At 32.3% G+C, this 21140-nt stretch overlaps 1 pseudogene; it reads right to left on the reverse strand.

Moving 5' to 3' along the window:
* Positions 1-947: 947 nt before the first annotated feature.
* Positions 948-20506, reverse strand: LOC140448029 (beta-1,3-glucan-binding protein-like; annotated as a pseudogene).
* Between the last annotated feature and the right edge of the window lie 634 nt (positions 20507-21140).

Here is a 21140-nt window from a genome sequence, read left to right on the forward strand (position 1 = left end):
AAAAGACGACTTTGTGGTTAGCAAGAGATGGTAAGAACGTTTTAAAAAGTCATCATGGCATATGTTGAATGACTCTAATGGGAGAGAAACTTTCTAATCATGCAACCTGTCTAAAGCAATTTACATTAAGATTGTTACAAAAAGTAAGATTTAGATCGTAGTCTGTCACAGGGATACAATCAGATGAATCAGGGCTTTTCTTACGTATGATATATAACAAAATGTTTGTTTCATGTAACAAAAATTCTGCACTTGGACGTGCTAAACATGGTAGTCGTTGAAAAATCTAATAAATCAAGTGCAAATTAATAAATCAAAAAACACAAAACATAAATTATTACGGACAAAAAATGCGTAGATGATAAAAGAACGTTCTCAAAAAGCGGTTCGATGAATGTTTCGTGCCAGAAGTTAAAACATTCTTAAAATATAATAATTTTTCTCAAAATGTGTTATTGCTTTTAACGGTATAAACGTCAAATGTTTGTTGTTTTTATTCAAATAATTATTTTATTCCAGATTTGTTTGATTATAATTATTTTTTAGCCTTTTGTTTTGTTTTACCATTTGTCTGGTAAAAATAGTTGCTGCTCAACTTTTCTATCAAGTAAGTAAATAGTCTGGCATATGTTATGACTGTTGGGCCGATGTTATTCCTGTCCATCTTTACTTTATGTGTGCTGCTTTTTCTATTTGACATAGGTTTCACCTTCGTAATATTTCATGTCCACTCATTACGTTTTCTGTCTTCCAACCCTCGATCTTATCATTATTCATGTTTGGCATCCGTATGTCATCACTGATAAGATGCATTGGTCGAAGAGTCTTGTTGCCAAAAAAAAACAAAACGTTTTTAATTATTAACTATAAATAAAAAATTAGAAAATGTTACAGTTTGAATTGACTTAGCTTATTAAATTTTTTAATTAGAACTAAAATTAAATGAGTTATTAGTTAACGATTTACTGGAGCTAAGAAAAGCTAACAAATAATTTAAAGAAAACTCTTTCTTCACAGTGCCCACACCTTCACATAATCAACTTTTAAATGGGAGTCACTGGTTTCCATTTTCCAAGTTGGTAACCAATCATTTCGTGCATTCCAAAATGTAGTTGGAGCATATGGTGATAAATTATTCCAAGGTTTCCTTGCCGGTATGTTGATAGCGTTGTCGGGAAAATAACTTAGACCACCCACAGCCAAATTGATCAGAAAGTGAAATTCTTGATCATAAGGAGCCATTTTAGTACCATTTATCCAAGGATTTTTAAGACCTGTTGAATTTAATGCTCCCAATTGCCAAAATCCTCCTGAAGACGGAATAACTGCATTGACTTCATTATCGTCAACTAAAATTAACAAAATAACTTTAAATAAACAAATATTTTAAGTAAATATTGTAAATATCTAAATATCAAAGGTCAAAGGCCAATGAAAAGTAATAAAGAACACTGAAATCTTTACAACCAGAAGTTACAAATACTATTGTTGGAGAGGATAAATTAATTACCAAACTTTCCACATTTTGGACAGGCGTAGTTGAACACGTGATTGCTACAAAATATTTTAGAACCACTGAAGCAATAAAACACTTTTTTTCAATTTATCAATAGCGAACTTAAGGGCTGATTCAACACATTGAAAATTATCGCAATTCTGATGATGACAAAAATTGTTATACAAATATCATTAGCTTTACAGTGCTTAGGGTAAGTAACAAAAGATACAGGGAAGTCAGCAAAACAAAACTGGTATACAATTTAACACCCAAGCGCCAAAACACCCAGGTGTTCACTTGCTGGCGTCAAATTCACACTGTTGTCTATAACAAGCAACGGGCAGGGAAAATAAAGCTGGACCGGTCATAGATACATTAACACGAGAGCTGAGCACGTGAAAAACACGTCAACAAGTAGAAGACAAAAAAATATCCTCAAAAATAGGCCGTCTTGAGAGCCACTACCTAATCGCTCTGCTCTTTTAAGATAGAGTACGCTCGCTTTGCCTGGTCCTAATCAACCAACGCTATAGAAGTGAATGGGATTCTGAACGGAACATACAAAATAATAAACTTTATAAAGTAAACTCCAATGAAAACTCTATAGAGCCATTGATTTTGCTAGTCGCAATTGCCGCAGAAAAACAGACGAATTCATAAAATAAGCCAGACTATTGATGATCACCATTCTTTTTTCGAAGCCGCGTGCATGTCTAAAAGTCTAATATTTCACAGCAGATTCCTGGGTGTAGTCTTGCACGGCACACCAGCTAATTACCTACTTCTCGAGGAGATGCCCAGTGGCGCAAACTCTAGGGGGTTGGAACTGAACTGAATAAGAACTGGCGTAGCAGCAGTGAAAACAAACCATATAAAGAGGGGTTCTAGATACGAAACAGATAATAAATGCCAATGTGGTGTCATTTAGAATATGTGCTATTTACTGATCTGTCCAGTACCTGCCCTTGTCCTTCCAAGGCAAAAAAGTTAAGTAAGTATGGTAATTAAGTAGTGAAAAAATAAGAAAAAAAGATCAGTATTTCAATGTAAAGATCAATCTACACATAAGTGAAATATGTAATTGATAAATGTTAACTAGTATAGAAAATTTCTAAAAGAAATTAATAACTTACTTGAAAATTTAATGTAATCTGGAGTCCATTCTAACTGATACTTGTGAAATTTTTGATCATATCCCACATCCAAAAATGAATCGAAATGAGTTTTATAGAATTGGTTGTAATCTGGGTTTGGACCTCAATTTAGAGTGCATCCAACGGTTTGCACACCAATTTTATGACCGCTGTCTGATATCAGCTGTCGATTCCCTCTACTTTCCATCATATCGATTTCTCCAGATGTCGGCCAGCCACCATATTTCCAATCGGTTGGTAGCAACCAAATAGCTAAAAATATGCTTCTTAAATTTAAACGTGAAGAGTAAATATTATTTAGTTATTTTAAGTTTTTTTTTATTACTATACACTAGAAATAAACAACTGAAAAATTCGAAATTTTTATTTTACATTTCATTCTTCAGATTAAAAAACTTTTGGAACAGACGCTTTATGGAAGTCATAAAAACCGTAAGTGACAGTACTAGAATCTATAAAACTAGATATTAAGCTGGATATTAAATATCTAGAAAAGATCGGACAAAATGGCTACTCTCCAAGATACTGCAGCGATCACTAAAAAATTTCAACCGCAATATATTTTGTTCTGTGTTTTGTATATTGTAAATGTTTCATATGAAATTGGCGAAATCATAGCAAAATATGACGTTTATTTTCAAAATAACGAAGACCATACAAGAAAATCTAAGATTGGCCAAATAATGAAGAGAAGCTTGGTCAGGTTAGGTTGTTACATTAGATGGCCACTCGAGAGATTTAACGCACTCCCTGTAATTGTATGTAGTTTAGTATATAATATATCAGCAAAAAAACTGTGTACTTGACCATTATGAAAAATCAGCCCATGAGCCAGAACATACCACCACTTAAAAGAACCACCGAACTTTATTCGAAGACACACATAATATGCCTAATAGTCTAGTCGTCAAAAACTTGACTTTTAAAAATCATGGGAACAAACTGAATTTTAATGAGAAATTCAATTTTGGAACCCCAAAAAGATGCATAAAAGTTAACCGCTAATTAAGCGCTGGAAAACCAGCACAAAAGTATTGTTTACCGAACTCAACGTTCTCAAAAAGTTAACGTCTGGACTGGCATTTTAGGAGACCACACAATAGGTTTATTTTTTATTGAGGTTAACTTGAATAGTAGAGTATATCTCGATTTGTTACAGAATCATGTTCCCGATATTCTTAATCTTCCTGATCTAAATCTGGAGAATGTTTGGTTCCATCAAGACGGTTGTTCAGTTCATAACGCTCGATCAATTAGGGAGTATTTAAACAATACTTTCTCGAATCGAGTTATAAGTGGAACAAGCGATATTAAGTGGCCTGCGCGATCTCCAGATCTTACACCCATGGACTTATTTTTTTGGGAACATTTAAAAAGCATCATCTACGATCATCCTGAGGCTAGAGCCCTCTGCTATCCGTCCGCAGAAGTTTTTATGACAGGTTGGGATAATGTTCAGTCGTAAAAGATCAAATATTTGAATCATATATGTAGGGCATAAAGAATTATTTCTTTTTTTAATTAGAAATTATTATTTTTTTAAATTAAATAGAATTATTTTTTATTTTCAATAAGGGTATATTTTTTGTTTTATCTTTTTAAAGAAATGTGCTTTTATTTTTAATTCGACTACAAAAAATTGTTCACATTATTAAAAACCGATACAAATCATCGCCTTATAAAGGTCAGTGTATTTGTATAGAGTTTATGTACTCTGAAGCTGCGGCCACAACGGCGCACCGCACATCACATAGTACAACGCACAGCACCATACCTCGCACCTAGCTTAGCCTTTGCTTTGCACATTAGTGGCCGTATTGACGCACCGTGCACCGCACATTTATTTGGTAATGATAATGAAAATATACAGGTTTCCCCTGGAAAGCTCAATAATGAAGCAAAATGGATACGAGAAAACTTTAAAACTTATTTCTGTAGTCATTAAAATACAATTTATTATATATTTTTATTGTTTTATTTAAATGTTGTTTCACATTCATCTGCCACTTCTTTCCACAGTTTTGATAAAACCAAACTATTGTGGTGGCTTTTGCTTTTTTGTTTCAAATTGGTTCACACCAAACACACAACTAATAATTAATTTGTCTTTATCCATTTCTAGAATAATCACTGTGCGAAGTGCGAAGATCAGAAAATACTAGGCTCAATTTACGTAGGCGAGGCGTTGGTACCCAGCCATGTGCGAAAGAAGGAGCGGTGCGTCGTTGTGGCCACGCGCATTTACGGCAATGCTTGTATTTACTTTGCTTCAGCGAGGCTATGGTCAAGGCTAGGTTCGGTGCGATGTGCTGTGCGCCGTTGTAGCCGCTACTTAAGAAATGAACCGGTTATATATAACGAAAACTAACATCGAAGGAGGGAGATGTACATCCCATGCTTTGTTAGTTATTACTAAATGATTTTCTGTCATGGTGTCGGAGGGATTCGGAGAATTACAATTACCTTGTACGAGGCAATATTGCCTATTTTAGCGCTTTATGTAGTGGGCAATATCTAATCCAAAACTTAACGTACTTTATATATAATATTTAAATATATTTATATATTTAAAGTTGCAAATTAAAAACAGTAGCATCATTAATAGACTGTTTGTCAAAACATCCTTGTTAAATCCTTTTCCATTTGGTCTAGAATCATCTTACATTACATCTTCTTCTTCTACGGCACTACAGCCCAAATTGAGTCTTGGCCTTCTTTATTTTTTGCCTTTGCCTATACTTGTCTGTGGCTGATCTTCTCCATACACGGACTCCTAAAAGGGCTAATGCGTCGCTGTTTACTGTATCTTCCCAGCGCTTTTTTGGCTTTCCAACCGGTCTCTTTCCCTGCATTCTAGTATTCAGTGCTCTTTTTGGTAGCCTATCCTCTCCCATTCTTATCACATGTCCGGCCCATTGCAATCTTTGTATTCTAATGAAGTCTAACAGTGGTGCTTCCTTATAAAGTTTATAAAGCTCGGTATTGTATCGACTTCTGAAGATTCCGTTTTCCCTCACAGGTCCTAGTATTCTCCTCAGTACTTTTCTTTCGAATATGTCGAGTTTGCTTTTGGATGTTTCTTTCAGGACCCATGCTTCACTGCCATAGCATGCTATTGGCCGAATTAAGGTTTTATAGATTCTCATCTTTGTATTTTGTTGGACATTTTTAGACCGACATATATAGGAGAGGGCAAAACAAGCTCTGCTTGCTTGCGTTATTCTCTTCAATATTTCTCCATCTTCTGATCCGCTGGCATATATTTCTACTCCCAAGTATGTAAACTTTCCAACTGTTTCAATGTCATCTTCATGTATAATGTTTTGTGGGACTATATTTCTTTTCGTCTGTATATTTTTGTTTTTTCTGTGGAAATTTCCAGACCTAGTCTTTTTGTTGCGTTTTTAACTCTGCGTATTTTTCCTGTGCTTCTGTTGATGTTCTACTCATAATATTAATATCATCGGCATAAGCGGCCAGTTGAACCGTTCGGTTGGTTAGTAGGTTTCCTCGTCCAGTTTGCATTTGCCTAACCGCGTACTCCAGTGCCAGGTTAGACAAAGTTTACATTACATACCTAAATCAATCAATCAAATCAATTTAAGAAAATGAAACTAAGTACATACCTGGCCATAACCAATCACCTGCTGGATTCTTGGCACGAACTTCAACTTTTCCGTATTTGAACGAAAAGGAATACGCTGTACGAATTCGAGCACTCTTTATGGGGTTTAATATCTGCGTTTTCGTTCCAACTCTAAGACATCCAAACCACGCACTATTTGTACATCTGAAAAATATTTTATTTTAAATAATTAAATATTGCACTGAAATAAAATTATATTATAACGTTAAAATAGATGTCTTTTTGGTATCTAAAATTGTGTCTAAAATTTTATTTGTAACAGCCAAAATTTTTTCACATTTAACACGTACTAAGATGTCAATAAAAATAAAGTTAATTCAGTTAAATATTAGTCTTTTAGTGTTCGTTTTTCATTTATATTATTCATATTGACACCTAAACGAAATGCTTAAGTAGGTGGAGGAAAGTTCACTGAGAATTTGCGTTTTTTCTTTGAGAAAATACCGTATAATAGCTTTCTCAAAATTATATCGTTCGAAGTGCAAAAAACCGGAATATTTGAAGAACAACAGAGCTTTCGACGAAATAGCTCAATGGTTGATGCGATATTCATTACCCACCAGATAGTAAAGTTGTCAGAGATTTGGTTTCTAAAAATCATACAAATATGCTCAATTTTGCTGAGAATGTCAATTTTGGGACTCAAAAAAAAACAGGTTACCACTTTTACCCGAAGGCTTCCTCTCAAACCCCTCCCCCTCAGCCGTGGGGGAAAAACGTCAAAATCGATTTACCAAGAAACTGTACGCTGTAGAAAAAATGTTTTAAATAAAAAATATTTTTTGATAAGATTGTTCCATAGACAAAAATCAAAATACGTTTTAAAGGTGAGAAGTGCAGATTTCTTATAAATTTACCACAATAGACAAAAGTCAGTTTCCGTAAGATGTTAAGTAAATAAACGTTAACCGACTTTTACCATTTTTTACGATTCAATAATATTTATCAGTTTCATTTGTAAGCAGTTTTAAACGTTTTTTAGATCGTTTGTAATGTGTAAGTTTAAATTTAGCGTTTTTTAAACATACTTTAAATGCCTCACATTTGTTGCTAAAACTTAAAACCGAAATTTTAGGCTACATGTTTTGAAGATTGGCATCTAGTCATGAAAATTTCATTACTAGATCGGTGATCGGTCATTAAATTTATTTAACACCTTTATAGAAGCTGACTTTATTTGTGGCAAAATTAAAAAAATTGCACACTAAAACTGCTCTCTTCACCTTTAAAACGGATTTTGATTTATGTCGATAGGACCCTCTGATCGAAAGATATCAAATTTTTATCGTCGAGCTGGTGAAATTTGATTTAAAATTGATTAACATAATAAACATTTTTGATCAAAATTATCTCAGCTACAGTTTTTATTTAAAATAATTTCATCTACGGTGTACAGATTCTTGGTAAAACGATGGTTTCCGTTTTTTCTCCCTTATGGTATAGGATTTTAGGGTTAAGCCGGATAGTAAAAGTAATCAAATTTTGTGCATCTTTTTGGGATCTCAAAATTGACATTCTCAGCAAAATTGAGCTTGTTCGTATGATTTTTAGAGGTAAGTGGCATTTCGTCTCTGACGAGTGGAGTAAGATAGTGGAATAGGCAATTGAATTTAACAAAACTGCTTATTTATGCTTCGAGGGCCGTACGAAGGAGTTTGATAGATCCTTAGAAAGATAGTTTGAAAGACCTACCCTTAGATGTCCTTAAACTATTTAGATCTGGAACTATAGATCCTGGAATTCAAGCACTCATCAAAGAAACGAACATCAACAACAGTACCTGAGCAAGGAAAAGAAGAGACAAAAATGAGAAAAGAGAAAAAAGAACAAGAGCAAGAGTGCAATAGCAAGAGTGGAAAACTGGCTAAGAAAATATCTATACAGATAAGGCTAAGACAAAATGAAGTTAAATGTGTCGATAGCAATTAAAGTAAATTGTATACTCACGCTTAATCAAGCCATTAAGAGCGATGCTGGGAATATTTATATTCCACTATGCATCAACAATTTACCCATATAAATTACCATCTTTCTTGTACTCATTGCGTCGAGTAAGAACGATAAATATACGAAAATGGTAGACAAAATCCTCAGACAAATTCTCTTCAAGTTAGTGATTGATGAAATCATAAAAGAAGTTAAAATAGCAGAAAAAGAGGCTGATGGCGTATTATATCAAATTTCCGAACAGCAGAAATCTTAAATCAAAGCACAGACTAACAAAGCAGCAATGATATTTGAATACCTACGTGACATTACGTGAAGAAACAAACGGATGAGTATTTCTATAAGATTTAAACTGAGAACATATTAAGAACTGCGCAAGACCTATGCAATCGAGACCAGAGCAAAAACAGCTGCAACCATGTTCTTAGTCATTATCGTTGTTTCTGGTACGTATAATAATAGTGGTCTAATTATTGTATTATAAATGTTCATCTTGGTTTAATTAGTCACTATTTTGCTTTCCAAATAAGTAGTCCAGAGCGAAAAGAGCTGCAACCATCTTTTTTAGTCCTTGTCGTTGTTTCTGCTAGGTATAATAATAGTGATCTTATTATTGCGTTATAAATGTTCATCTTATTTTTATTAGTCAGTATTTTGCTTTCAAAATGAAGTAACCTTCAAATAAGCTTTATTCGCGGCAAATATTTTTTCTTTTATTTCTGAAATTCTTATTCTCTATTTCTCAAATTCTGAACACCCTATTTCGATTTTGTCTTTTATTAGTTTTTTTCCTAATCGTAATATTTTTGTTCTTTCTTCATTTAATCTGAGTCCCACTGTCTCCCCTTTCTCTTTTATTTCTTCCAGCATTCAATTTTTTATTTGAGATGCGTCAATCCCGAGAATTAATGTGGGCGCCCTCTAGGAAACAATTTATTCATAGAAACTAAAAAATTTTTTGTTTAATTCACAGATAAAATAATATTTAAAAATCATGTTTGATTCTAATATTTCATGTTCGTATCTAATAAAGGAGCTAAGAAATTGTTTTTAAAATATGCACTTTAGGCTTCTAACCTGTTATTTTAATGGGAATAAGCCACAATTGAAGTTTAAAATAAGTTTATTGACGTTTCAATTTCCACTTCGAAAATCGTTCTCAACATACAAAACATTAATAAATTAAACAAATTTTATTTTTTGTTACTTCGTAAAAAATTTTTCTAATATTTTAATTTTATCTGACTCATTTATATTGTTAATTCAGACATATATTATACATTTTAAAGTAAAACGACTTTAAACTGATATTGCCAATATTGCTGAGTTGTGTTAGTGCAACAACTTTATTGTAACATACTTCATTCGATTATATGAAATCAACTTTAACTTAAGAATATCCGTCAGAAAACATTTAAACTTCAATTGTGGCTTATTTCCATTAAAATAGTAATTAATTTAAGATGCCACAAGAAAACAGCTTCAGAACTGTACTTTGTATCCAGTACTAGTAGTAGTAATACCATATATATATATATATATATATATATATATATATATATATATATATATATATATATATATATATATATATATATATATACAGGGTGGTCCTTAAGTAATTGTACAAACAGAAACCGTAGATTCTGCTCTTTAAAATATTACGATTTCAGCCAACTTGCTTTAATAAAATGTTGATATTAAGAAAGATACAGGGTGTTAAAGTGGAAATTTAAAATTTTATTTTTCGCTATAACTTTTACGTTTGTAAACCTTTTTGGACAAAAATTTACAGTTGAATGCTTTTGAGTAGGATAAATTATAATTTTATACTTACTTTAATGTAACTAATAGAGGGCGCCACATATGCCACATGTGTGACATAAATTTGCTATTAACCTTTTTACTCTTTAAGCTAGGTCTATTTGTGTTAAAAAATATTAAAGATACATTATTTTTACAAAGAAAAGGTATACTTGTTAGCAACCTGAAAATTCAACCGTTTTCGAGATAAATGCACTTTATAAGTCAGCTGCACAATAACTCTTAGTTTGATATTTTTGCAGTAAAGCACTGAATACCTGTAGATAAGCATAATGCATAGTTTATTCTTATTAAAACAACTCAAAGATGATAATGTAATATCACAAAATGCTTTGGTATGGGTGCTAAATGTCTTATTGGAGAAAAGATATTTCATCTTCTTCTTTGGGTGCCGTGTCCGTATTCAGACGTTGGCCATCATCATGTTTACAATTTCCCTTTGCTATCGCTTCTTAAGTTTCTATAATGGCGTTGTATTACTTTTTCTCTATTGTAAAATGCTAAAAATCCAAAATATGTGGTTTATGCAAAATGGTACACCACCACATTCTAGAGAGAAGGCAGTTAGAACATACTTAAATACAACTTTTCTGAACGTTGGATTGGTCGTGGTAGTCATATTTCTTGGCAATGTGGTGAGATCTTGATATAATTATTTAATTCATAAAAAATCCGAAAAGAATACTTATTGTTCATTACGTAAATTGTTTACCGATTTTTATTAGGACAAATAGAAACTAGAGCACAGGTACTGAATAACACATATGTGTCCTGTTTCATAATACTTTTGCTACAAATCTAACCTGAACGACTCAGCATTTTTACAAAAACATCATCGTTGTCCTAACAACCGATATTGTTATAAATATAGTAAACACACAGGCAATTTAGGTTAGAATAATATTAGTTCGTTAGTAAATCATAATAGTCCATTTGTTCGAGATGTAATATATTACATATTTAATTTATATATGTAATAGATGTAATGTTTAGATGTAATGTAATAGATGTAATAGTTACTCGTAAGCTGTAACGTTTTCATATAAATAAGTAATGTCATCGATAGGTTATTCCGTATGTATATAAGTAACTATTGAACGAGATACATCACAGTTTAATACATTATTTAACTTCTGCGACAAATAAGATTTAGTTTCATAATATACCATAAGATTTGGATATGTATCTAAAATAATATATTCATCCATTATACATTATAGCCACCATGTAGCGCCGAATTCAATCCGCTTGATTTTGGTGTATGGAACGCATTACACGTGTATAGTATATACACTGTGCATAGAACGTGTCTATAAGAATCCCATAAATATTCGCAACCAACTATGGGAAGAAATAAATACTTCAGCAGTTTCTTTAGAACCAATGATGCTATTTAATATGAGACGATCTTTTATGGAATAATTGACAAATGAATTAAAGAAAATGGTGGACATATCGAACACTTACTTTGACAAAAAGTTATGTTATTTAGTTTAACTATTTCTTAATTTGGTTTGTAAACAAAATGTTTTGATTATGACTTGAATTTAACATAATACGTAAAATGTTTGATGTAAAATCCTATTATTCTGTTATTTTGTCAAATCCTATTATTAATTATCCTGCTGATATATTTATTTTATTTAATATTTCGTTAACTACTAACTTTAGCTAAAGGTATGTTATACCAAAATTCAGAAGTATTAATGTTCTTGTCCATTTTTTTTTCGTTGCCTGGAGTAATTGCCTTAGATCAGAATTATGCAGCTGATTTTTAAAATGCGATTATCTCGAAAACTGTTAAGTTTTGAAGTTATTAACAAGTATAGCTTTTTTTTTGTTAAAATAATGTATCTTTAATATTTTTCAACCCAAATACAGATAACTTAAAGAACAAAAAAGTTAAGTGCAAATTTATACCACATATGTAGCATTAGTGGCGCCCTCTATCAGTTACATCAAATTATAATTTTTCATATTTAAAAGTACCTAGTTGTAAATTTTTATACACAAATGTTTACAAACATGAAAGTTATAGCGAAAAATAAAATTTTAAATTTACACTTTAACACCCTGTATCTTTCTTAATATCAACATTTTATTAAAGCAATTTCTTTTTATATATATATATATATATATATATATATATATATATATATATATATATATATATATATTACATATATATATATATATATATATATATATTTCATTTTATAACAAAATATTATATACTCACTCTTTGCCTAGATCGATAGTACCATTATACAGAAAATCTTTGCCATATTCATCAGCCACAAGGGTCGGTCTGATATGAAGCGTTCCATTTTCCACGTAACTGTTGTTTCTGTTGTTGGTATACCATTGGAATTCCCAATTCTAAAGAGTTTAAATACGTTTAATATAATATTATAAATAACAACAATCTTATTTATATTTAGCGGTTTGTGATTTCAAATTAATTTATTGTAGATAAAACCGCAATCAAGTTAAGTTCAATGGAAACTGAAGTTAATAGTTCGCATAAACTTTTGAAAACTAGAAGATTACGGTTCGAGAAATAATTGGATGTAGTTCTGCATAAAGGAACCAACCCACATTTTAGCAGTTTTGAGATAATGAAGCTTTCGATTATAAAAATTAGTATTCTATAAAATGCAAAACAGAACCAACCCATTTATGTGCATAGTCACGTCATATGTGGAATAGTACCCTTATGTATACTCTAAAACGCGGTTACAGAATTTTGAATAAAGGTCCAAACGGGTTGGTTTCTTTATACAAATTTCATACCTACTTATTCTATTGATGCTTCCGGTTGTGTTTGTATAAACCGTTATCTTTCAGTTTTAGGTGTTAACGAGTGATATAATTATGTCTGTGTCCAGAGGACAATATATGGTGTAGCTAGCACAAAAATACAACAAAGATGAGATATGTACTATGTATCAAATGCATATGATCTTAGCCGAAAACATTGAAGATCTTCAGAGACTGGTGACCAGAATAGCAGAGTATGGAAAAGAGTATGGTCTAACAATGAATGTTAAGAAGACGAAATTTATGAGAATATCGAAAACTCAAAGAAATAACGAGAATCTTCTAATAAACGAAACCAACGTCGAACAAGTGGACAAATATGCATACCTGGGAACAATGATTAACTCCACAAATGATTACAATCAGGAGATAAAAATAAGAATAGAAAAAGCTAGAGCAAATTTCAAAAATAAGAAGAGTTCTATGTACCAGGGGTTTAAAACTTGAACTAAGAGTTAGGTTGGCGAGGTGCTATGTTTTTTCGACTTTATTTTATGGAATGGAATCTTGGACATTGAATGCGACATCAATGAAAAAACTGGAATCATTTGAGCTGTGGGTGTACAGAAGAATTCTGAAAATATTATGGACAGAACACGTCACAAACAAAGAGGTTCTGGGAAGGATGAACAAAGAAATGGAAATTTTAAATTCAATAAAAACAAGAAAATTAGAATATCTCGGACATATTACACGTGGAGAGAAACCTGCAAACATACACCTTGCTCCAACTGATTATGCAGGGAAAGATCCAAGGAAGAAGAGAGAGTGGTACGGATGTACATCAAATGAACTTTTCAGAGCAGCCGTCTCAAAAGTCCGAATAGCTATGATGATTGCCGACCTCCGCCACAGAGATGGCACTTAAAGAAGAAGAAGATCAAATGCATGCAAAAATTAGTTTGTTTAGATTTAGTAAAAATATTTGAGACCTAGCCTCAATACTTTTTATAAAACTGCTACTGACGGTGATAATCTGTTACAAGATTTGGGTGATTTTTCAGAAGACACCAATAATAGCATTGCTGATGCGAATTATGTACCCTCCTCACCAGATACGGACTATGAAAATGCCCCGTTGGGAGATGTAGTTAACAATCAAACTACTTCTACAGGCAGGCTGCCAAAGGGTCGAAAACGTAAATAAAACAATCAAACACGTGATAGCAGAAAAAAGTTTAAGAACGCGGACAAACCTTACTTAAATTATAGAGAAATTCATGTTGATTTAAAAGAATTTGAAAACTATGTGTGCAAGTGTAAAAATAGGTGCAGTGAGATAATGTCCGTGCAAAAACGAGAAAAACTGTTTAAGAAAAACTGAGAATTAGGATCATATGATAGTCAAACAGCTTATTTAGGTACACTAATCAACGAGGAACCAGTCAAGCGTTATTCTGTTAGTGGAGTTAGTTCTGGTGATCGGACGAAACAATTTACTCGAGTATATAAAATAAGTAGTATTAAGGTTTACCGGTACATGTTTGTTAAAACGCTCCAAATATCAACAAAACGTGTTAACTTTGATTAAATGAAAGGCAGATATCGAGCACAGTTTATTAATTAAATCTTGCCCAAGTACTTTCGCTTCCTAAAGCATCTTCAGGGGCATTTCGCCAATTTTGGCCTTTATTTTCAATAAACTTGAAACGGGAAGAAATGCCTGATGCTGAGTATTTAGATGGCCACCTAACTATTGAGAAAATGCATTCTTTGTATTCAGAAGAAGTGGAAAATCCAGTAAGCTATCAAAAGTATAAAAAAATGTTTTATTCAAATTTGAATCTACGACGTAAGCCGTTAAAAAAAGACACCTGTAATCTATGTGAAAAACTAAATGTAAACTGCTGTAAACTGCTGTTTTACTGCTGTAAAATGTGCTAAAAGTAACGATGACAAAGAAAAGTTTTTGCAGGAGCCTAAAATACATTTAACTAATCAAAAAGAAGCAAGAAACATAATGAACAAAGACATTTAACAGGCAACAATAGATGACAGTTTGGAAGTCCTTACGTTCGACATGGAAAAAACATTACCGTTGCCAAAAATTCCGACAAATATATTCTTCTATAAAAGACAAATATGGTTTTATAATACCGGTATCCATTCATGCAAATTTAATAAAGGATTTTGTTATACATGCTTAGAAGGCAAGGCTGGTAGGGGAGCTAAGGAGGTAGGCTCTTGGTTGCTCAAGCATACTGCCCTACATGTTATTGAATCCACGAAACATCTTATACTTTGGTCAGATTCTTGTGGTGGCCAAAACCGAAATATAAAAATTGTACTTATGTTAAAGGCTGCATTGAACATTTTGAACAATGAAAAGAGTCCAAAAATGTAATAATATACAGGGTGTTCCATAAAAAAAAATAAGTTTGTTCCACCCTCTCAATATGGATCTCCTTATACATTATTTGAAAATATTTATAGCGTATGATCCTATCTATGCTCCAATTTTTACCTAAATAATTTTGTTCGTGTCTCCTACGATAAATGAGTAATTGGACTTCTTGGTACTAATACCGCACTCTGTATATATGTATAATATTAATAATTAAAATTTAAAAACAAATGTTTTACTTACGCCTCCACCACCAAGCGTCTGCTCATGGTTCCACTTCCTCAAATCTAAATCATCAAAATTGTCTTGAAATATTATCTTCCCAGAGCATACTTCTTTCGGTGCATGAGTACCACTAACAGTTGTAACTGATTTTTTACATGTATGCACATTTTTTAATAAAAATATTACTGTAAATACAAGTAAAACTCTTCTATCCATTGTAAGAACTTATTGCGATTGATGATTCTTGCTTTAAAAATTTTAATAATCAATTAAATGCGATTAAAAATAAATTAAAATTGTTGCCTCAAAATATCAATTTAAAGTAATAAATCTTTCCGAAAGTAATAACAACATTAAGTATATCTTAATATTGGTTATTTTTATTATAACGTTTACGATAAGGGTGATTAAAGTTGAAAATAATATTTTCGACATAATATTGATGTGAATATATCGTCGGCTGTATGCAATAGTGGCACAATACAAAATCTGGTAATTTTTCAAAACATGGGTATAAGTTTGTGTGCCAATAATTTTGTCTTATTTGTTTTACTACATGGATTGGGATTTTTGAACAAAAATAAATTTTGGTTTATTTGGGAAAACGTTAGGTAGCCTTTAATGACTTGTAACATAGACTTTTAAATTCAACCCTTATTTTGAGTTTTGCTATTATTGCATATCAACATTTTGTCTATCAAGACTAATTAAGGCAAAGACAGGACTGGATTTTTTTTGTATTCCTATTAACTGAAATAAAGTTTTAATAAAGAATACTACAAGTTACTTGAATAAGATAATGTGTTTATTAATAACTATAAGAAGAGCGAAAAATATATATTAATAATAATAGGAAAAGTTGTGATTAACCATGCTTTAAATGTCGGTAGAAATTAGCTGAATTGGTGGAACACTCGGGTCTTCACAAAGGCTAGTAAGGTCTTTTTTTCTTCTTTTCATTTCATGGCAGGCTTTCAATGCAAGCCTTTTCTAGTTCTATAATATCCATGCTTTCTAAACCTTTTCTTGGTGGTATCAACTGATCTGTACTTCTCTTGTGCCAATAAAGTTTTAAAATAGTAGTGTAGTACTACTAGTAGTGAACTAGTGAGTGAATTAGAAGTGACTAGTGAGTGTAGTAGTGTCTGGGGGCTCGGGAGACTGAGACCTCGGAAGCCCTGAAGAAGACATCAGAGAGGATGTCGAAAGCTCGGCAAAATGGATATCGACGCGGTTCAACCCGGAAGACTGGTGAGTTTAATATTAATTTTTATAATAGTATTAATCTTAGCTCTAAGTTTAATATATATATATATATATATATATATATATATATATATATATATATATATATATATATATATATATATTCTCAGTTATAGATACAATGATTTATTTTTTTTTCTTTTTCGAATGAAGGTATCTGCAGCAAACATTTTTAGAGAACAAGGCTTAACTATCCAATTAGTATCATTTCTTATTAAACCGTAACATTTTATAGTGTAGCTCTTAGCTATATTTCTTTTATATACAAGCAAACTTAATTTGTGTTTTCATTTACTGCTACATATTTACTCTCTCAAATCAACAATTTCTTCTTCTTGTTTCCTTCTTAAGATTCTCTTAAATATCGATACCCTGCTTATTCATTCTTCTTCTTCTTTTCGTGTTACAAGTTTTTATCAATACTTTCTTTTCCTGCCATTCCTACTAGTTATCCTTCTTCTTATTCTCATTTACAATTATTCTTCTTTTTTTTTAATTTTTTCTCATGTTGACGTTTCAATCAACCAATTGAACGTGACACCAAGCTCCGCTTGGTACTTGTCCCCCATACTATATTATTCTAAAGCGACGTCACTAAATTATAAATACACACAACGCAAAAGTCTAGGGATATTTTTATAAATAGACGTATTTTGTTTATCTGTTATCAACTTAAAAAAAAGAAATACAAAATTTGTAGTTTAAATTGTTGTTTAATATGTCAAAAACCATAAATTGCAAAAAACAGAAAATTGGAGCAAAAAATAATATATTGCAAATCACCCATCTTTCACATACCACCATAAAATGTCAAAAATACGAAATATAAACTTAAAATAAAGTATGGCCACGACGTTAGTTTATCACAGCTCTACATCTACTGTTCATGCTCCGAATCACATTGTTAATGTCTGCTGGAAGTAGTTGTGTCCATTGTTCTCTCAGAAGCTCTTTTAATTGAAATTCATTGTAGATATTGCCTATATGTGGAGTAATTCTTCGTTGGAGCATGTCCCATACATGCTCAATGGGATTCAAGTCCGGTGATTGTGCTGGCCACGGCAATACATCAATACCCTCGTTATCCAACCAGTTTGTTACAATATGCGCAACAAGTGGCCGAGCGTTACCATGCATAAAGTAAAAATTTTCTCCAACAGCAGCAGCAAACGGGCGCACAACAGGTTCAAGAATAGTGTCCAAATATTGCTGACTTGTGAGAAAGCCACGTGGGAACATGAGGTCAGTTCTTCCGTCAATCATGATTCCGCCCCATACCATTAATGTACTACCTCTGTATGTATACACTTCTTGAAGATGTCATAATCGTTCTCTATTTCCAAGTCATCTTCATACTCTTGTCCGACGAGAATCTGGATGAAATCCATATCTAGACTCGTCACTAAACAAAACTGTGGCCCAGTCATTGTCAGTCCAATTCTGAAACTCTTGAAATCAGGTTAATCTTGCAGCGCGATTGCCTCTAGATAGAGGTGGACATCTCAGTAGTCGCCGACTACGAAGATTGGCTTCATGGAGACGATTCCTCACAGTACTGCTGCTAATTGTTACATTATGTGTAAGATGTAAATCATTAACCAACTCGGTTGCTGTGATTTTTGGCTGCCTTCTGGCATTTATAATTAAATATTGGTCTTGAGCAACGGTTGTAGAGCGACCACGTCCTGGATGTTACTCGGCTGGACTCCCAGTGTCTATAAACCGACGTCACAAACGGCTTACGACGCTTTGGGAGACACCCAGCTGGTCAGTAACTTGAGTTTGTCGCATACCAGCTTGAGGGAGGCTCACGGCTCTATTCATCTCGTCCAACGTTAAATGTTGTCGTTGCACGGTAAAAAGACAATATCTTTAACTCACCTATTAAGCAAGAATGGTATAAAGTGACTAAAATTAAAAACAAACAAAACATAAAAATGTCGATTTTTTTGTCCCTTATAAAAAACATTCTAAAACACGTATTGCTATCAGTTTTACAATTTTTTGTTGATAAGAAGTGAGTGTCTGTATCAACAATTATAGTACAAGCAAATTTATATGGTCATGAAATTTCTGTCATTGGTATTGTCAAATTATTAAAATATCCTTAGACTTTTGCGTTGTGTGTATTTTTAGTAGCCGTTCCATCCTATATAAGCCGATACAAATTTTTATTCGCTTTTTTTTCTATCATATCTACTACAATCATTCTACAATGAAACTTAAGTCACACAAATTGGTTACTGTCTTAACCGCATACACGGTTAAGTATCTTTTTCTAGATTTAGGCCTCTGTTTTTTACTTGTTTTCATTTGCATAGCAGATGAACTTTCTTTATTAAAATAAAGTTGTAAACATTTTATCTTTTATTTTTTTTATATGTACCTATATTACCTTATTTTCTTTAATATCTTATTAATAAAATCTTTTCCTATAAATTTATTTTTATTAATGCCACGCTATGATCAGAGATTTTGCTGAGATCGTTTTTCTCTGAGTACTCAGCTTTATTTCTGATCGGGTTTTTCTTTTGGGTGAAAACTAATCTTTGTATGAATTTTCTAGCCACTACCGTGGGGAGCAAGCAATAGCCAACCACACTACCTTGAGAAGCATACAACAGCCAATCACACTACCTTGGGGAAACAATCAGCAACCACCCATACTACCTTAAATCCACTGATGCGTCAGAATATAATTTGAAACCCATTTACCAACATGGGGACAAAAATGATTGCTATAATCTAGACCAACAACCCCACTTAGCCCAACCAACAACCACCGAGAGCGGCTAACTTCCACAAAGATCGGTACCCTTCCTGGAGAACTGAACGACTCCTTCAGAACGAACTTAAAGCTGAGTACTTTTTTATACTTAAATTATTTTATACCGGCAACCGGCAGAATCTTTGAGTCTCAGTTTAAAAATTTAATTTTGTTTCACATTCATAATAATTTGAATTCTGTTCATTATTATTTAATTAACCTTTACTATGACTTTATAAGTTTTTTTTTTATTTCCTGTACCTTTCTGGGATTGGTGTGGGGAGAGAATGAACAGGAAACGAACACAGCTTTTAGCCAGTTTTTATGATTAAACTAAACTTTCATATAACATCTACGGTGTACAAACACATCTTATTGTAAGTACAAATAATGTTACGAGGTCATTTTAACATAATATGACTATCACCATGTTTTATTACACCCTGGTGATGGAAACGATTTAATAAAGTTTGCGAAAGCTTGGATGAAGTAAACAGTGTTTTCCTTCACTTACAGTTGCTGTTATTCCCAAAACTTCCATTTCGTTTCCTACGTTGTGCGCAAAGACCTCTCTTTTGGTTCTTTTTTTAGACAGCTATGAGCTTTTATGAGGTCATTGGGACTAGAAATCAAAACAGAAATTTGATGCTTTCGATTTTGAAGGCTTTAACAATGGAAATTTCATAGTAATGGAAAAATCTCATGAGAATCGCAAAAAATAGTTAAAATCGCGAAACGTTTATTTATTTTACACTTTTATAGAAACGGACTTTAATTGTGGAAAAATACAAATATTTCATAAGAAAGCTGCGCTTTTAACTATTAAAACCCTTTTTGATTTTTGTCGATAGGACAATCTGATCAAGAGATATCGAATTTTTACCGTCGAATTGATACAAAATTTCATTTCAAATTGTCAGGAAGTGACAATAAATTTAAAATGAAAAACATAATAATAACAACAGTCTTACTTACCAATTATAGAATTATTCTTACCGGAATATTACATTTGTATCTTCTGGCTTCCATTTTTAGGTGTTTACAACACATATACGCAAATCATAAAAAGTCCAGATACGTATAAACATACTGCGATAACGGGAAATACATTACAGGCGTGTCAAATTAATGACGTCTACCATAAACCGTAGTCCTTTAAGGTGTACACGATATTTTATTATTAAATCTACCTGATTGTTGTAAAAATATTTTATAATATATTAATATGGTAATAAACGATTTCGTCATTTGTTTTGCGAATAATTTTAGCGAAGGTTTTTTATATATTTTAAAATGTGCATTTATTAGTTAATAAATAATGTGCCTTGTAAAGTAGAAAATCAATACAACGACAGCGGAAGAGGGATGGCCAGAAACAAATGTAAATATAAATAACTAAACCAAAACTAAGAATAAAGAAATATCTGACCTGAAAAAGGGTAATCGAAAAGATCCTAACTGGTACAGAGGATTAAGTGTCCTACCTACATTCGGGAGATTTTTTGGGAAGATAATAAATGGAAAAATACAAGATGATGTAGGACATCTAATTAGCTAAGACCAAAGTGGATTTACGCCTAGTAGATCTTACACTGATGAATTTGTTTATACTCCAAAAATTAATAGAAAAAATAATAGCGGTTGGTGCC

This window comes from Diabrotica undecimpunctata, chromosome 8 (genome assembly GCF_040954645.1).
Source record: "Diabrotica undecimpunctata isolate CICGRU chromosome 8, icDiaUnde3, whole genome shotgun sequence".
NCBI lineage: Eukaryota > Metazoa > Arthropoda > Insecta > Coleoptera > Chrysomelidae > Diabrotica > Diabrotica undecimpunctata.